The sequence below is a fragment of the Mixophyes fleayi genome, chromosome 6 (assembly GCF_038048845.1).
Source record: "Mixophyes fleayi isolate aMixFle1 chromosome 6, aMixFle1.hap1, whole genome shotgun sequence".
In the NCBI taxonomy this organism is placed as follows: Eukaryota; Metazoa; Chordata; class Amphibia; order Anura; family Limnodynastidae; genus Mixophyes; species Mixophyes fleayi.
In genome coordinates this window covers 3798914-3816189 of record NC_134407.1, presented here as the reverse complement: position 1 = coordinate 3816189, position 17276 = coordinate 3798914, and the positions used below count along the sequence as shown (strand labels likewise).

The window sequence follows — 17276 nt, the reverse complement described above, 5'->3', positions numbered from 1 at the left end:
GTCAGTACATGTCCTCGTGTTCTAATACTTCTCTTCCCCCCAGTGTCAGTACATGTCCTCGTGTTCTAATACTTCTCTTCCCTCCAGTGTCAGTACATGTCCTCGTGTTCTAATACTTCTCTTCCCCCCAGTGTCAGTACATGTCCTTGTGTTCTAATACTTCTCTTCCCCCCAGTGTCAGTACATGTCCTCGTGTTCTAATACTTCTCTTCCCCCCCAGTGTCAGTACATGTCCTTGTGTTCTAATACTTCTCTTCCCCCCAGTGTCAGTACATGTCCTCGTGTTCTAATACTTCTCTTCCCCCCAGTGTCAGTACATGTCCTCGTGTTCTAACACTTCTCTTCCTTTGTAGAATGTTTCCCTCCTGCACCTTGTTATAACCCTGGATATATATGACAGTTACTATTATGTCCCCCGTTCCCTTCTCTGCTCCAAACTATACATATTACGATCTTTTAGTCTTTCCAGGTAAGTTTTGTGCTGTAGGCCATGCACCATTTTAGTTGCCCTTCTTTGTACAGTCTGTAATGTATTTATATCCTTCTGGAGATATGGTCTCCAGAACTGAACACAGTATCTAGATGAGGCCGTACCAATGACCTATACAGTGGTATTATTACTTCTTTCTTTCTGCTACTGATTCCTCTCCCTATGTAACCCAGCATCTGACTTGCCCTCCTCATTGCTTTGTTACATTACTTACCTGCCTGTAAGTCCCCTGAAATAGTAACTCCTAGATCCCTTTCCTCCTTAGTAGTTTCCATTATTGTGCCATTAATACAATTATTGGCATTAAACAATTATCACCTTTGGGTTTTTGAGACTCAAGTTCAGAATTTTACATTTTTTGGCATTAAACTGTAGTTGCCACTCTCTAGCCTACCTAGATCATCAATCATTTGTTTCTCCCTGTTCATATCTTTGTGCCGTCTGCAGAAAGGGATACTTTCCTTTCAATGCTATTATTACATCTCACAATGCACATTACCCGGTAACATGACCGAGGAAGATCATGAGAATCACATCCAGCATAAACAAGAGAGGAGGTACCGAGAATTGCATATAGATCTAGAGAAGTGGTACTGGGAAACGGTCCATATATAAAGAATAAGAACATATACTGAGAATCGAATTCAGTACAGAGAACAAGCAGGATACATAATTGTCTGTTGTTATTTTTTTTTTTTTTTTTAAATGTTAAATATATGGATTTCTCATTATCTATTTTTATCTTTAAAAAGGTAATATTTATTAAATAAAAATATTTATAACATCTAAAAATACATTATGACTAGATTGAGTAAACAGGATATCATTAGACGTGTGTCGTCCACGGGGGTCCATATAGGCAGAACAGTGTGCGCTGTGCTTCTTATCAACTGTGGCCCCAGCACCCGGCTGTAAGACAGCGAGACCCCCAGCACCCCAAGTGTGAGAGAGAGACCCCCAGCACCCAGCTGTGAGAGAGACCCCCCCAGCACCCAAGTGTGAGAGAGAGAGACCCAGCACCCAGCTGTGAGAGAGAGAGACCCAGCACCCAGCTGTGAGACAGAGAGACCCCCAGCACCCGGCTGTGAGACAAAGAGACCCCCAGCACCCGGCTGTGAGACAGAGAGACCCCCCCAGCACCAAAGTGTGAGACAGAGAGACCCCCAGCACCCAGCTGTGAGACAGAGAGACCCCCAGCACCCAAGTGTGAGACAGAGAGACCCCCAGCACCCAAGTGTGAGACAGAGAGACCCCCAGCACCCAAGTGTGAGACAAAGAGACCCCCAGCACCCAAGTGTGAGACAGAGAGACCCACAGCACCCAAGTGTGAGACAGAGAGACCCCCAGCACCCAAGTGTGAGACAGAGACCCCCAGCACCCAAGTGTGAGACAGAGAGACCCCCAGCACCCAAATGTGAGACAGAGAGACCCCCCCAGCACCTAGCTGTGAGACAGAGAGACCCCCCAGCACCCAAGTGTGAGACAGAGAGACCCCCAGCACCCAAATGTGAGACAGAGAGACCCCCCAGCACCCAAATGTGAGACAGAGAGACCCCCAGCACCCGGGTGTAAGACAGAGAGACCCCCCAGCACCCAAGTGTGAGACAGAGAGACCCCCAGCACCCAAATGTGAGACAGAGAGACCCCCAGCACCCAAGTGTGAGACAGAGAGACCCCCAGCACCCAAATGTGAGACAGAGAGACCCCCAGCACCCAAATGTGAGACAGAGAGACCCCCAGCACCCGGGTGTAAGACAGAGAGACCCCCCAGCACCCAAGTGTGAGACAGAGAGACCCCCAGCACCCAAATGTGAGACAGAGAGACCCCCAGCACCCAAGTGTGAGACAGAGAGACCCCCAGCACCCAAATGTGAGACAGAGAGACCCCCAGCACCCAAATGTGAGACAGAGAGACCCCCCCCAGCACCCAGCTGTGAGACAGAGAGACCCCCAGCACCCAAGTGTGAGACAGAGACCCCCAGCACCCGGCTGTAAGACACAGCGACCCTCAGTACACGGCTGTAAGACACAGAGACCCCCCAGCACCCGGGTATGAGACAGAGAGACGCCCAGCACCCAAGTGTGAGACAGAGACCCCCAGCACCCAGCTGTGAGACAGAGAGATCCCCCAGCACCCAGCTGTGAGACAGAGACACCCCCAGCACCTGGCTGTGAGACAGAGACCCCCAGCACCCAGCTGTGAGACAGAGAGAGACCCCCAGCACCTGGCTGTGAGACAGAGACCCCCAGCACCCAGCTGTAAGACACAGAGAGACCCTCAGCACACGACTGTAAGACACAGAGAGACCCTCAGTACACGGCTGTAAGACACAGAGACCCCCCAGCATCCGGATATGAGACAGAGAGACCCCCAGCACCCAAGTGTGAGACAGAGACCCCCAGCACCCAGCTGTGAGACAGAGAGATCCCCCAGCACCCAGCTGTGAGACAGAGAGAGACCCCCAGCACCTGGCTGTGAGACAGAGACCCTCAGCACCCGGCTGTAAGACACAGAGACCCCCCAGCACCCAGCTGTAAGACACAGAGAGACCCCCAGCACCCAGCTGTAAGACACAGAGAGACCCTCAGCACACGGCTGTAAGACACAGAGACCCCCAGCATCCGGGTGTGAGACAGAGAAACCCCCAGCACTCTGCTCCAAGAATGATAATCTCCATCCACCTACTGTAAGCCTTCAGCACCCTGTAGTAAGACCAGAGCTTCCAGCTGTGAGGTGGAGAGTGCCCTATTATTGCCTCCTGACGTCTGGATCGCCCTCCGGAAGCTCAGCACCCGCTACAGATCCCTGCAGGAACATTTCCTGAGCAAAAAGTTACTGATTAACAAGGACATGACACAAACCTACATGCAGGAGGCTTTCTTCCCGCTCACTGCTCAGAGTGTCAGCTCTACAGAAACAGTCTCCATTACATCCACTCAAGTACTCGATACCCCCTGGGAGGTCTTGTTCTGGGTTAGTCTCTGAGCCAGGACCTGACAAGGCGACGCCCCCTGCGCAACTACCTGTACACTGGCTGCAGATCAGGCTCTACAGCGTCTCCCATCAGACAGGCGGCAGCCAGGGACGGGTGTTATTCTTTACCTACCACAAACTTTATTTCCCACAAAAGTTCTGGTCTGAACCAAGCTCATTAAAAAGTACGTAAATAAAAACAGAGGATTTGGCGGCGGGCCATCCTTTGAGTATTCAATTAATTAGCTTCCATTAAAAACACAACAGTCTCAATTGTCAGACAATTGCCAGAACACTAATTTATAAAGCTATTCAGAAGAAGTCGCAGTGTCCCTGGCATGGAGGACTATGAATTCACAGACCAGGGATTTTATCTGGGATTTATAGAAAAACAAGATGACCAGATATTACAATGGAGAACGAGGCTGATTCAAGCTGTCATGTGTATCACACAGGGAAAATAGACTAAAGATACTTTGTATCAGCCAAGGTAACATTGTAACAAAACACAGACAAGCTGAAACTACTGAACGGGTCACATGACACAAGTATCTTACAATAGCGAATGAATCGTTATAGATAGGATAAAGGGCTTATTGATCATAGTATACTGCCAGCGAGAGCACTGCTGTAAGATCCACCAGGTTTCACCTGAGATGAGAGGGGGCGATACTTTTTAACAAACATCTCGGCAAGGTATTTACCGCTGCAATACTTATTCTGTTATCGCCATCTCAAAGAAAATAAATGAAAAAATAATTTATTCTTTTAAAACATTTTATGCTACATTTTTTTTTTTTAACGTAGTTTTATTTTATTTATTTTATTAAGTGAAAGACAAAAAAAATGGGTAATACTTTATTGATAATCAGTAATAAAAAAAAAACAGCTTTATCGCTGCGTAATAGTAAATCACAGTTATATTAATAATACATTTTATTGCTAAATGAGCTGACAGATATAGCAAACTTTCCTGTCTCCAAAGCTGTCTAAATCCAGTCACTTGGATCGGTTTCCAATCTGTCCCAGATCCGTCTGCTTGGCGCTCAATCCAATCTGCCGGAGCACACGAGGGTTTGTGAAAGTCAAAAAGCCACTCCAATTTATGGACTAGATCAATAATTATCCATCCGACTTAGAAAGAATCATTTACGGGTATTGAACTTGGTTTGGATCCAAACACGCATTGATTTGTCAATATCAAAATCGCTGCACAGAGCTTTGCCGTGTGTGTCGCCCCCGAATTATTGCCTTGAACGACTAAAAATTAGGATGATTTGATTAGTCAATACATTTTATTTGAATGGATCTTTTTAACGTCTGATAAAGAGTTAATACTTTAACCCAACAAAACTGTTAGATTATTACCGATACATAGAGCTATATACACAAATATAGGCAAATCCGTCTCACCTCCTTGGAGGTCACTTAACATTAAAATTTAGCTCTAGCCCCATGTGTTATTAGACTGGCTGAAATCACACTAAACCTTTCCCTCCGGCTAGTCTAGATAAGAGACGCTGTGCTATTCTGTTCCACCCAGCAACAATTACACTGGAATTCCCCCCAGTAATATACAATATGTGCCTCTAGCCGGACACTATCAGCGCACTCCATACACGCTGGGACATTGTTTTATTAAACGATGGCTTCACATTTGCTCCACTAGATGTTAAAGTAATCCTAGGCAGTGACCCGCTGAATTACTCAATTTAGAAACAGAAAATAAAATGCTAAAAGCCAATTACAGGCCTCTCTCATCCGTCATCCATAATTCCCATTACCCTTTTACAAAAGACAGAGAAATGCATGGCGATCAATAACCACACGATTAATCCTGCAGAACAGCAGTTTCCTAATGCCAGCCCTGCAATAACGGTCTCTGAGACCCAGCTATCCGATGGCAACCTAACCCCGTGAGTGCCGCTTCCACAGCTCCAGGACACCCAGCAAGATGGCAATGGTAACCTAACCCCATGAATGCCGCTTCCACAGCCCCAGGACACCCAGCTATCCAATAGCAACCTAACCCCGTGAGTGCCGCTTCCACAGCTCCAGGACACCCAGCAAGATGGCAATGGTAACCTAACCCCATGAGTGCCGCTTCCATAGCCCCAGGACACCCAGCTATCCAATGGTAACCTAACCCCATGAGTGCCGCTTCCACAGCCCCAGGACACCCAGCTATCCAATGGCAACCTAACCCCATGAGTGCCGCTTCCACAGCCCCAGGACACCCAGCTATCCAATGGTAACCTAACCCCATGAGTGCCGCTTCCACAGCCCCAGGACACCAAGACGGCAATGGGAACCCAACTCCTTTCCCAATCTCACAGTAAGTAGGATAATAGGATATAAAGATTTATTGTACATTCTATAAATTAAACAGAAAAGACATAAATTAACTCTTGAGCAGCACGGTGGCTCAGTGGTTAGCACTTCTGCCTTACAGCACTGGGGGTCATGAGTTTGATTCCCGACCATGGCTTTATCTATGTGGAGTTTGTATGTTCTCCCTGTGTTTGTGTGGGTTTCCTCAGGGTGCTCTGGTTTCCTCCCACACTCCAAGAACATACTAGTAGGTTAATTTGCTGCTATCAAAAATTGACCCTAGTCTGTGTGTGTGTGTGTGTATATGTTAGGGAATTTAGACTGTAAGCTCCAATGGGGCAGGGACTGATGTGAGTGAGTTCTCTGTACAGCGCTGCGGAATCGGTGGTGCTATATAAATAAATGGTGATGATGATGATGAACTCTTCTCATCTTCACCACATAGTCAACAACTTATGAGTGCACACAAAATATTCTACCCAGATTCACCAAACTATTTGTCATAAATAATTTAGAGAATTGTTGTATTTAGTAAGAATTGTGGACATAATAAAACTAGTAACATTCACTGAGATAAACAGATACATGGAAAACACACAACATAAACCAATTTGCACATTAGTCATCACAGATCTTCGCCCTGTACATCAGGGGATCCGGCCAGTGGCATTGCTAAGATTCTGAGCGTTTCACAAGTGATCGCTTCCTCCGCAAAGCAGCTGATTATTCTCAGATGCGCCAGTGATATTTTATTGATAAGTAGAGATAAACAGCTTTATAGCAGCATTTTAATAAATAGGCCCCTAAGACTATTTCTTATTAAGATCCAAACAGTGAAAGAACGATGTACAAGAAAAGTATTATTCCAAAGGTAACAATGTATCTTCAATCTTTAGGTGCAACAATACTACAACTCCTGTCACTGCGAGATGCTGGTGCTTGTAGTTCTCCTGCTGATCGTTAGCTCTACAGCCGCAGACTGCCCACATTATTGGTATTTCCGGCCTCATAATACACCGAGAATTAAACTTGTTTTGGACACTCGTCCAAGTAATTCTCCAGGAACATCTCTCATAATCTCTGCAATTAGAGATCTCAGCTCAGTCCCACACAGCATCGGCAGCTGGTCGGAGAGATCTCCTGATTAATCCTTAACTCGGTCATGACCGAAAGGATCTGGACTGAAGGTTGGCAACCAGCGGCTCTTCAGCTGCCGTGGTACTACAAGTCACAGCACGCTCGGCCAGTCTCTGGCAAATATATAAATGAAACATTAAATTACAACGCACTGGTGGAAAATTTTTAAAAAAACATGATATATTTGACAGAATGAAGGGAGAAGGGTCAGCCTTCTGCCCTGGGCTTTGGCCGATGTGGACACATTTTGCCCAGGAACCAAACAATGTTGCCCTGTAAGGGTGCAAATGCAAACATGTTTCTGCACGCAGGGCAAATACTGCTCACTCCTGCATGCTGCACACACCTACAGGCCAGCTCTGTTTGTACATCACATTTTTGAATTGAGCAAACACAGCGCCCAATTCACAACTCTAAATCATGTTTAGAGTTGTGCAGCACAAAAAGTTATTTTTCCACGTTGCACATTTCACACCCAGTAGTTGGATTTGTTGTTAACTCAGCGTCCCCGGATATTGCAGCCCATAGCAGGCAGTGTAGGTACCAAGGGGTATATTTAAGAAATAACGGTGATATCGGAATAACGGAAATATCGTGCACTTACCGTGTAATTTAGTCCACGATGTGTCCAACTCAAATTTATTAACGGTGCATCGCATCAGATATCATTGATATCTGCTGCTTTTCACTCTTGGGGGTAAATGTATGAATCTCCGGATTCTTCATCTCCAGCGTGTTCAGCCTCTTCAGCGCTTAAATTTAAAGTGGCGCTGCATTGTAAACGGAAGTTCCTTTACAATGCAGCGCCACTTTAAATTTAAGCGCTGAAGAGGCTGAACACGCCGGAGATGAAGAATCCGGAGATTCATACATTTACCCCCTGATCGTTTTTGCGAGCAGTCACCATACAACAGTATGGTGACTGCTCTGGCCGCAATTTAGCAAGTCCCGAAATTTTTTTTTTTTACGGGAACTTGTTGTGTTAATGTACAGCTGAAGCTGGCGTACATCATCCGAAATGCTGCTAAAACTTGTGTTCTTCGTTATGTCCAGCTCTGCTCCGGAGAGCAGAGCTGGACAGCGCATGCGCAGGCAGTGATCTTGTGATCCCTCCCTGTCACAGCCTCAAGCTCTCCGGACGGCACATGCGCAGTAGCATGAAGAAGAGAAAATACACCGAAGAGGAGGAGATCGGGAGACAGCGCGACGGAAGAGCCAGTGGTGAGTATGGTTTTTTTTAAACACAGAAACAGCAGTTTTTCGGAACTACTGTTTCTGTGATCCATTTTTAATAAATTTGAGAAATACATCAATCCTTATCCATGCGATAAGGATTGATAAGTATTTCTCGTTTTGTCCGATACATGATAAATGTGCCCCCAAGTCCCCATCACGCTAAGAACTGAAATGCTGTAAGAACGCTTGTGAGCGCAAGGGACTCGTCCTTTTCACTGTCCACTCTGTGTGTGTGGGCCAATAGAGCGCAAGAATCGGGCATGCGAAGCACATGTGTGGAGCCAACCTAAAACTGGAAGCCCTTCACAAGAGTCTACAAATAAAATGACATAACAAGAAATAAAAATGTTTTCAAAGAGAACGACACAGAAAGACGTCCTCGAGCTCTGAATTCTAACTTCATCTCTTCTAAAACGAGCCGCGGTGTCCATCCGCAGACACTGCTATCCAGGCTCGGACCATGGTCATGCTGCAGGCGGATGCACCGCAGGCGAACACGGAACTGGGTCAGATCATCCCCTCCGCGTTATCTGCTAATTCCGGAGGGCTTTCATTATATTGGAAAAGCAACTCACAGGAGCGGGTTAGGGCTGGAGGGAATTCAGCTACAAGCAAAGTGAATCTGACTCCAGAACATGTTTGTATATAGGTAGAGAGATCGTACACGGTTTGTGTTCTAAACTCTGCAATGTATATAATGATACTGACCGGGAGAGTGTTCTCTGGAGAGAAACAGTTTATTTTGTGCCTGGATTTACATAAACCAAGCACCAGTATTTCAGATTACACCGGTGACTCCAGAACCTAGATGCCAGAGGTCAGCCAGAATCATTGTTGCCAACGTTTGATGTCCCCTCTGAGGGATTCAAGAGGGAATCTATGCGAGAACGTGGCCGCACGATTTGTGCCATCAAGACCTCACACTTGGGGGCACATTTATCAATATTCACATAAAGTGAAAAATAGTTTTCAATCCTTATCGCAATGATAAGGATTGAACTACTTCTCACATTTATGTACAGCCGTGCACAGAGACAGCAGTTCCGAAAAACTGCTGTTTCTGTGATAAAAAAAATCATACTTACCCCCCTCTCCGGAAGCGCCAAGAACTGGACATGTGCACACAGATCCCCTCTCTGTCTCTGCAACGATAGTTGCAGAGAGCGCGCTGAGTGACAGGGAGGGATCATGTGATCCCTCCACACATGCGCTGTCCAGCTCTGCTCTCTGGAGCAGAGCTGACAGCATTAGATTTCTTCAATTCGGATGATGTACGCCAGCTGCAGCTGGTACATTAACATGAAAAGTTCCCGAAAAAAATGTTTTTTCGGGACTTGTTAGATTGCGGCCAGGAGCAGTCACCATTCTGTTGAATGGTGACTGCTCCCAAAAACGAAGAGGAATGCAAAGCAGCAGATATCCATGATATCTGCTGCGATGCCCCCTTAATAAATTTGCGGAGGACAGGAGGCACCTTAATGACCCGTTAAAAGCACTATCGTGCTTTATTAAATATGCCCCTTGGTGCGCAATGCGAGTCATCGAGTCCCCGTCTCGCCAGCTTTGCTAGGGAAGTGGAGCACTGAATACACCAGTGTGGTCAGATTACACCGATGAGTCTTCACTGCACCACGGTGAGCACTGAGTACACTAGTGATGGGCAATATGATCTACTTCAGGGGCTGCATGGGGGGGCTTGTAACCTTCAAGAGGGCCACACATTACCCTCAGTAATAAATTAGTTCAATACATTTAATCACCATGGAGCCACAATACCAGTGGATCTGTTGGTATTTGGTTTAAGCTTTCTCTCTGCTTGTGCAAAAGTGTACTCAGAAATGGAGTAAATTGATCCTCAGAGCATTAATGTGCACCCTCAAAATAACTCACTGAATGGGGACGATTGATCGGACAATGGGGATTAAATACAAGCAGTAGTTCTATATATATGAAATTATATCCCCACAGCTGGATGATGGAGCACACGATACATTCCCAGGAGAAAGTCTATGTAGAAATCACAGAACCTTCTGTTTAACCCCCCCGCGCACTTCCAGACAGCGTTACTGAATTTCACAACGTCTAATTAAAAATGGATGACAAGCCGCAGCCAGAGCGGTGCATTGTTTTACATGCTTCCAAGGTCACAGCTTTCTACCGGATCAGATTCCTCAGACAACTTCTTCCCGGGAGCTCTTGCGGACAAACACTAATTCCTCATATTGTAGAAGACAGAGCAATATAGCAGCTCACTGTGTATACAGCCTCATGCTTCACATTAATGTCCTGCCTGTGTATATTGCAGCTACTGACACCAGAACCCCCAACAGAACGTCCCAATTCTCATACCCAGAAAGGGGTGTGGTCATTAGGGAATGTGGGTGTGGTCTAAGTAGATTATAGGAGGGGTTAAGGTGGCCTCATTTTGTGAGAAGAACCATTGTTAGACTGCAGCCAATCCATTCATTAGAAACCAGTCACATGGCATCAAGGGGTAGATTTTCTAAAAGGTCTAAAAAGGAAAAGTGAGAGGTGTTACCAATAGCAACCAATCAGATTCTAGCTATCATACATCTACTACATTCCTTAAGCTTTAGTAAGTCTACCCCCATGTGTCATAATGATGTAACTGATTGTAAGTGAATTACAGAGCACAGAGTGACTGACCGCTTGGCAGACACGATTTGTGGAAATGCACTTTGTGGATTGCACAATCCATAGACCGTGTGTCCGGTGATGTCACAGTAGCTTAGCTGACTGCATTCTCAGTTTTGTAACCAGTATCAGACGACATCAGGACGCTGCTCTACAAATATGGGAGGGGCTTCAGCTGTCTGTAATGGAGGGAGGAGCCAATACTTTACTTTTTACAGAATGTCAGGGTAACACCAAACGATGTATGTACATGGCTCATATCTGAAAGACAGATTGCGATTTTAGTAATACTATAAAAGCCAGTTTCAAGAAAGGGACGGCTCTTGTTTTGAAACTTTGTTTTAATGGAAACATGTGAACACAAACGGTATTATTATTATATGAATCAGCACAAAGACTGCACAGAGAACAACACTGACTATCATGTGGTCAGAAAAAAAAAATCTTCCTTAGGTTAATTTATCTTCCTCATTCGTATAAACTGGGGGTTGAAAAACACTTTCATGAACTATATATACAGAGACCGGACGATGTATTCAGACCTAACATCTAGAAGTCAGGCTGTGTTCTACACAATCCTCTCATATAACCTCCCTAAGCTTCCATCCATCTCTTACTCCAGGCCAGAATCTTACACTCCCCTATTGTAGAGATACAATGTACACAGCACAATTCCAAATCATAAATAAAGAGACTTTGCATATTAATTATGTAACACTGATTACAGGACCCTGTTTATTACGAAAGCTTCATTTTACAATTTATGCTTTTATATAACGATGTCTCTTTAAATGCCAGGAAAAACAACTGTGTACGAGAAGTAAATAATTAACCACAGTGTGAAAACGTTTAAAGGATTTGGCTGAAGATTTGATCCTCCAAGAGGTTATTGTAAAACATGTGATGCGTGTTTAGACGTGACCATGAAATACTCCAGGAGAACCGGTGTGACCAGACCAAAGAAGGGGACTACACCAATCCCTCCTTCAGGGATCAGCGCTCCCCACCATCCATACTGTCTGCTGCACGTCCGGCTCTTACCGACGTCCCGTCCATAAAGGTGTCATGTTATCAGACAGCGGAAGACCTGAAGTCAGCCGGTCGCTTTATCTTCCCAGAGTCTCCAAATGCATTTGTCAATCAATGATAATGGCCTTGGCCAGCTAAAACTTTCATCCGTCTCAGCATATCTTTATCCTTTCCCATGTAATTAGCTAATTCCAGATCCCTTTCTCTTGTCCATTAAATACTATATTTTACTTTCAGTCCCCGGCTGTATTATCTGATCCCAGCCCAGCTGAGCCGCTGTCATTCAGCAGAGCGGAATCCTGGCCTATCCCGCTGGACGGGGCCGCCCTCACTTGGGGAGAAGATCAACTATTTTGGGTCCTTTATCAGTTCTTAACCGCGGCTAAATTTAGATGTAGCCCTTTTGTCCCCTGTGTCCTTGTGCTCATTTATGGCGCGGAGGCTGCTGAGAAGAGGAAAGGGTGATTTGGGGATAAAAGGATGGGAACGTGGTCTGGAGAAAATGATGCTTTGACCACAAGTAAATAAAGAGGAAAACTACAGCGATCTCTATAACAGATCATTACTGTGACCTGGAGCAGCCAGATGGGGAGGTTGTATGATGCTGATATCTGCAAGGTGCAGAGAGAAATGGCTGCATCATCATCTATCCATAAACGCCAACAACACATCTGTTATTTATAAAATGAACAAGTTGGGATTATGAAGTTCTTTCATACACAGGCGAATATGACACCAGAACCTTTCTGCATCACTGTCACAGGATCCTCACATCACTGCACAGTGCTGCTGGGTGACCCTGCTCCTTCCACTATATAACTCTCAGTCTGTGGCTTCCTGCTGCCTCCATTCCCCTCCTTACATCATGTCACTGCCCCTGTCACATGCAGCCCTGTCCTCACTAACACATCACTCGTCTCCTGATATACTTTGTGCTGCTGGTGATTCTGCTCCTTCCACTATATAACTCTCAGTCTGTGGCTTCCTGCTGCCTCCATTCCCCTCCTTACATCATGTCACTGCCCCTGTCACATGCAGCCCTGTCCTCACTAATGCATCACTCATCTCCTCATATACTCTGTGCTGCTGGGGACCCTGCTCCTTCCACTATATAACTCTCAGTCTGTGGTTTCCTGCTGCCTCAGTTTTGAATGGACACACCTCACACCGTGGTCAGCAGACTAATCTCGTGAAGTACTCTGCGCTGATGCAGGAATTTCTACATTATTCACTGCAAAACTGGGAACATCCCAGATGAGCAGGAGATGAAGATTGAATCCAGTAAAGGTACTCAGGTCGCTGCACAAATACAGCACATCTTAAAAAATCCAAAAACAAGACACACAAATTCAAAATACAGTTCTGAAACAACATAGTCTTACCCAGGGGTGAATTCAGTTTCCAGTTAATGGAGCTATGACCAGAGGCTGGTACATGAGCGACAGAGGAGGAAGATCCCGGTGTTCCAGGACTGAGGCAGACAGCGGAATCTCATGGTGTATACAGGAACAACATGAGATATTATGAAACGTGTGCAGTGTTTGAGCTGTTAAAGTACCAGCCATGGCTGGATAATACCCACCCAGAAGGTAACAAGTGATTTGCATGAACATGTGTAGAAATGTCTGGGCCGGAGGGATTGTCGGCGTCCTCCGACCATGAACTGTGTGTGGCTAGAAGCCAAGACTTCACCTTCCAGTGAACCATGCAGGAATCTTTCATTTCTTGATTTGAACATAAACAGTAAAATGCTGTTTAAATCTGTCATTTCAAATGCAGTTTGAATTTCAAATTCTATAAAAAGACCAAACTCCTCATCTAATATCCTTGGAGCAAACTTTTTATTTGATGTCTCTCATGAGTCCCTTTCCTGATCTATCTGAGTGACGGGAAGCACAGGCACTGGGACAGTCCCCATAAGGAGAACTGACCCAATATTAGCTGGGCCAGTGTGCTAAGAACTTTTCTCTGCAACATGAGAAGATTTACTACACACAAGTAATGATTATTATTATCGTAGATTTGTAAGGTGCCACAGTGCTCCGCAGCGCCGTACAGTAAGGAAAACAGGACATACATAAAACAGGGACATACAAGGAAGACAAAATAAATACAGACATGAAAACAAAGGGTATGGAGGACCCTGCTCATTACAGACCTTACATACTAACAAGTGGAAGAGGGTAGAGCTGAAACAAGAGGAGCGAGTGTGACTCAGAGTGAAGATTGGGATAGTTGTGAGGGTGCATTAGTGTGAATAGTGTTATCAGGGATAAGGTCACTTCTAAAAAAAGAGATGGATTTTCAAAGAGCAATAAAAGATTTGAAAGCTGTGGGAAAGTCTGATTGAGCGTGGTAGAGAATTCCATAAGCGGGAAGCAGCACGGGAGAAGTCTTGTAGGTGGGAGTGAGAGGTGGTGACCAGAGACGAGACAATGCGCAGGTCGGAGGTAGATCTAAGAGGGCAGTAGGGAGAGTATTTTGATATAAGATTTGAGGTGTATGAAGGGGTGGTGTTGAGGGCTTTGTAGGTAAAGGTGAGTAATTTGGATTTGATTCTGGAGGACACACGGAGCCAGTGTAGGGATTTGCAAAGTGGTGCAGCAGATGTGGAGCTGTGAGAGGGGAACATCAGTCTTGCAGCAGCATTTAGGATGGATTGAGGTGTGGATATATGGGTGTCAGGAATGCCAGATAGCAGAAAGTTGCAATAGTCAAGATGGGAGATGATGAGAGAATGGATAAGAGTTTTGGTAGCATGTTGATTAACAAAAGGGCGTATTCTGGCAATGTTTTTAAGGTGGAATCAAGGAGAGAGTCTAGATGTGAGGAATAAAGCAGAGAGTGGAGTCAAGTGACACCAAGGCAGCGGGCTTGGGAGACTGAGGAAATTGTGGTGTTATTGACAGTGAGGGAGATTTGAGGGCAGGTGGAGACTCTGGCAGGAGGGAAGATAATAAGTTCTGTTTTGGACATGTTGAGCTTTAGGTAGCGTTGGGACATCCATATGGAGATAACAGAAAGCAGTTGGTTACATGAGATAGTACAGAAGGAGAGAGGTCAGGGGAAGGATATAGATATAGATAGAGGTACATCAGCATAGAGGTAGTGTTGAAGGCCGAATGAGCGAACTGGTGCCCCAAGAGAAGAGGTGCACAATGTAAAAAGTAAAGGGGCAAGAACAGAGCCTTGTGGGACTAACAGTGGGAGTGGAGGGGAGGATGTGCCAGAAGTATAAACACTAAAGGAATGGTTCGATATTTAGGAAGTGAACCATGAAAAGGACTGTGTCACAAAGGCCAATGGAGTGAAGGGTGCGTAGGAGAAGAGGGTGATCAACAGTATCAAAAGCAGCAGAGAGGTCCAGGAGAATGAGTATGGAGAAATTACCATTAGATTTTGCAGTAAGTAGACCATTGGTCTTTTTTGTGAGAGCAGTTTCAGTGGAATGTTGGGGCAGAAGCCTGATTGTAGAGAGTCAAGAATGAAATGAGAGGAGAGAAAGTGAGACAGGGGTTTGTACAGTAATCACTCAAGTAGTTTGGAGGCAAATGGGGAAGAGAGAAATAGGGCGGTAGTTGGCGAGAGAGGCTGAATCTAGAGATGGTTTCTTTAGAATAGGTGAGATGAGCGCATGTTTAAAGGAGGATTGAAATGTGCCAGTAGAGAGAGACAGGTTGAAGGGGTGAGTTAGAGGTGGGCATGCAGTGGAGGAGAGGGAGCGGAGTAGTTGGGAGGGAATAGGGTCGAGTGGACAGGTTGTAGGGCGAGTTAGAGGTGGGCATGCAGTGGAGGAGAGGGAGCGGAGTAGTTTGGAGGGAATATGGTGGAGTGGACAGGTTGAAGGGGTGAGTTAGAGGTGGGCATGCAGTGGAGGAGAGGCAGTGGAGGAGTTTGGAGGGAATAGGGTCGAGTGAACAGGTTGTAGGGTGAGATGATGAGATGAGTGTAGAGACTTCGTCTTCAGTTACTGCAGAGAATGGATTAAGGGTGGATTGGGGAATGTAGGTAAAGGTGGGAAGAGTGAGTGGAGTGAGTGGAATTTGGCATTAGAAAATATGTCGAATGGTGTCAATTTTGTCTTTGAAATAGGTGTCAAAATCATGGGCAGTGAGGGAGGAGGAGGAGGAGGTGCCGGTGGGCAGAGAAGTGAGTTGAAGGTGGCAAAGAGACGACGTGGGTTAGAAGACTGGGTGGAAATTAGAGATTTGAAGAATGATTGTTTGGCAATAGAAAGGGCAGCGCTGTAAGTTGAAAGGATGAATTTATAGTGGAGGAAATCGGGACAGGAACGAGATCTTCTCCAGCGCTCTGCAGTGCGGGGGCACCTTTGCAGGTAGCGGGTCTGTTTGTTGTGCCATGGTTGGGGTTTGGATCGTCAGAGACTATATGTAGTAGCTGGAGCTGCACTGTCTGGTTCTGAAGTGAGTGCTTTGTTGTTGAAAGAGGCGACCTGATTAGGACAGGAAAATGCAGACATAGGAGAAAATAGGTTTTTTTTTAGTGAAAATGAGAAGTCGATTGGGTTAATGATGAGTTGTTGGCTGTGTTGTAGTCTGAGGACACAGACATCATATCCATGTGTATATGCTGGGCATTGGGTATATGTATGGTGATTATAGACGTGTATATACTGGGCATTGGGTATATGTATGGTGATTATAGACGTGTATATGCTGGGCATTGGGTATATGTATGGTGATTATAGACGTGTATATGCTGGGCATTGGGTATATGTATGGTGATTATAGACGTGTATATGCTGGGCATTGGGTATATGTATGGTGATTATAGATGTGCATATATTGGGCATTGGATATATGTATGGTGATTATAGATGTGTATATGCTGGGCATTGTATATACTGGGCATTGGGTATGTGTATGGTGATTATAGACGTGTATATGCTGGGCATTGGGTATGTGTATGGTGATTATAGATGTGCATATATTGGGCATTGGATATATGTATGGTGATTATAGATGTGTATATGCTGGGCATTGTATATGCTGGGCATTGGGTATATGTATGGTGATTATAGATATGTATATGCTGGGCATTGGGTATGTGTATGGTGATTATAGACGTGTATATGCTGGGCATTGGGTATATGTATGGTGATTATAGACGTGTATATGCTGGGCATTGGGTATGTGTATGGTGATTATAGATGTGTATATATTGGGTATATGTATGGTGATTATAGATGTGTATATACTGGGCATTGTATATACTGGGCATTGGGTATGTGTATGGTGATTATAGACGTGTATATGCTGGGGATTAGGTATGTGTATGGTGATTATAGACGTGTATATGCTGGGCATTGGGTATATGTATGGTGATTATAGCCGTGTATATGCTGGGGATTAGGTATATGTATGGTGATTATAGATATGTATATGCTGGGCATTGGGTATATGT

At 45.2% G+C, this 17276-nt stretch overlaps 1 protein-coding gene across 20 annotated transcripts in view; it reads right to left on the bottom strand.

Annotated features, from left to right (window-relative positions):
- The window catches only part of ABLIM1 (actin binding LIM protein 1), a 180659-nt gene that overhangs the window by 91535 nt on the left and 71848 nt on the right, over positions 1-17276 (bottom strand). The window contains exon 1 of one of the 20 annotated variants that reach the window (XM_075215628.1): positions 3357-3462. The exons of 17 other annotated variants lie outside the window; for them this stretch is intronic. The gene's annotated coding sequence lies outside the window, so the exon portion shown is untranslated. Of the gene's footprint in view, positions 1-3176; positions 3289-3352; positions 3463-17276 lie in introns of those variants that run through there. 2 more of the 20 variants (XM_075215629.1, XM_075215630.1) reach the window with 2 other exon arrangements.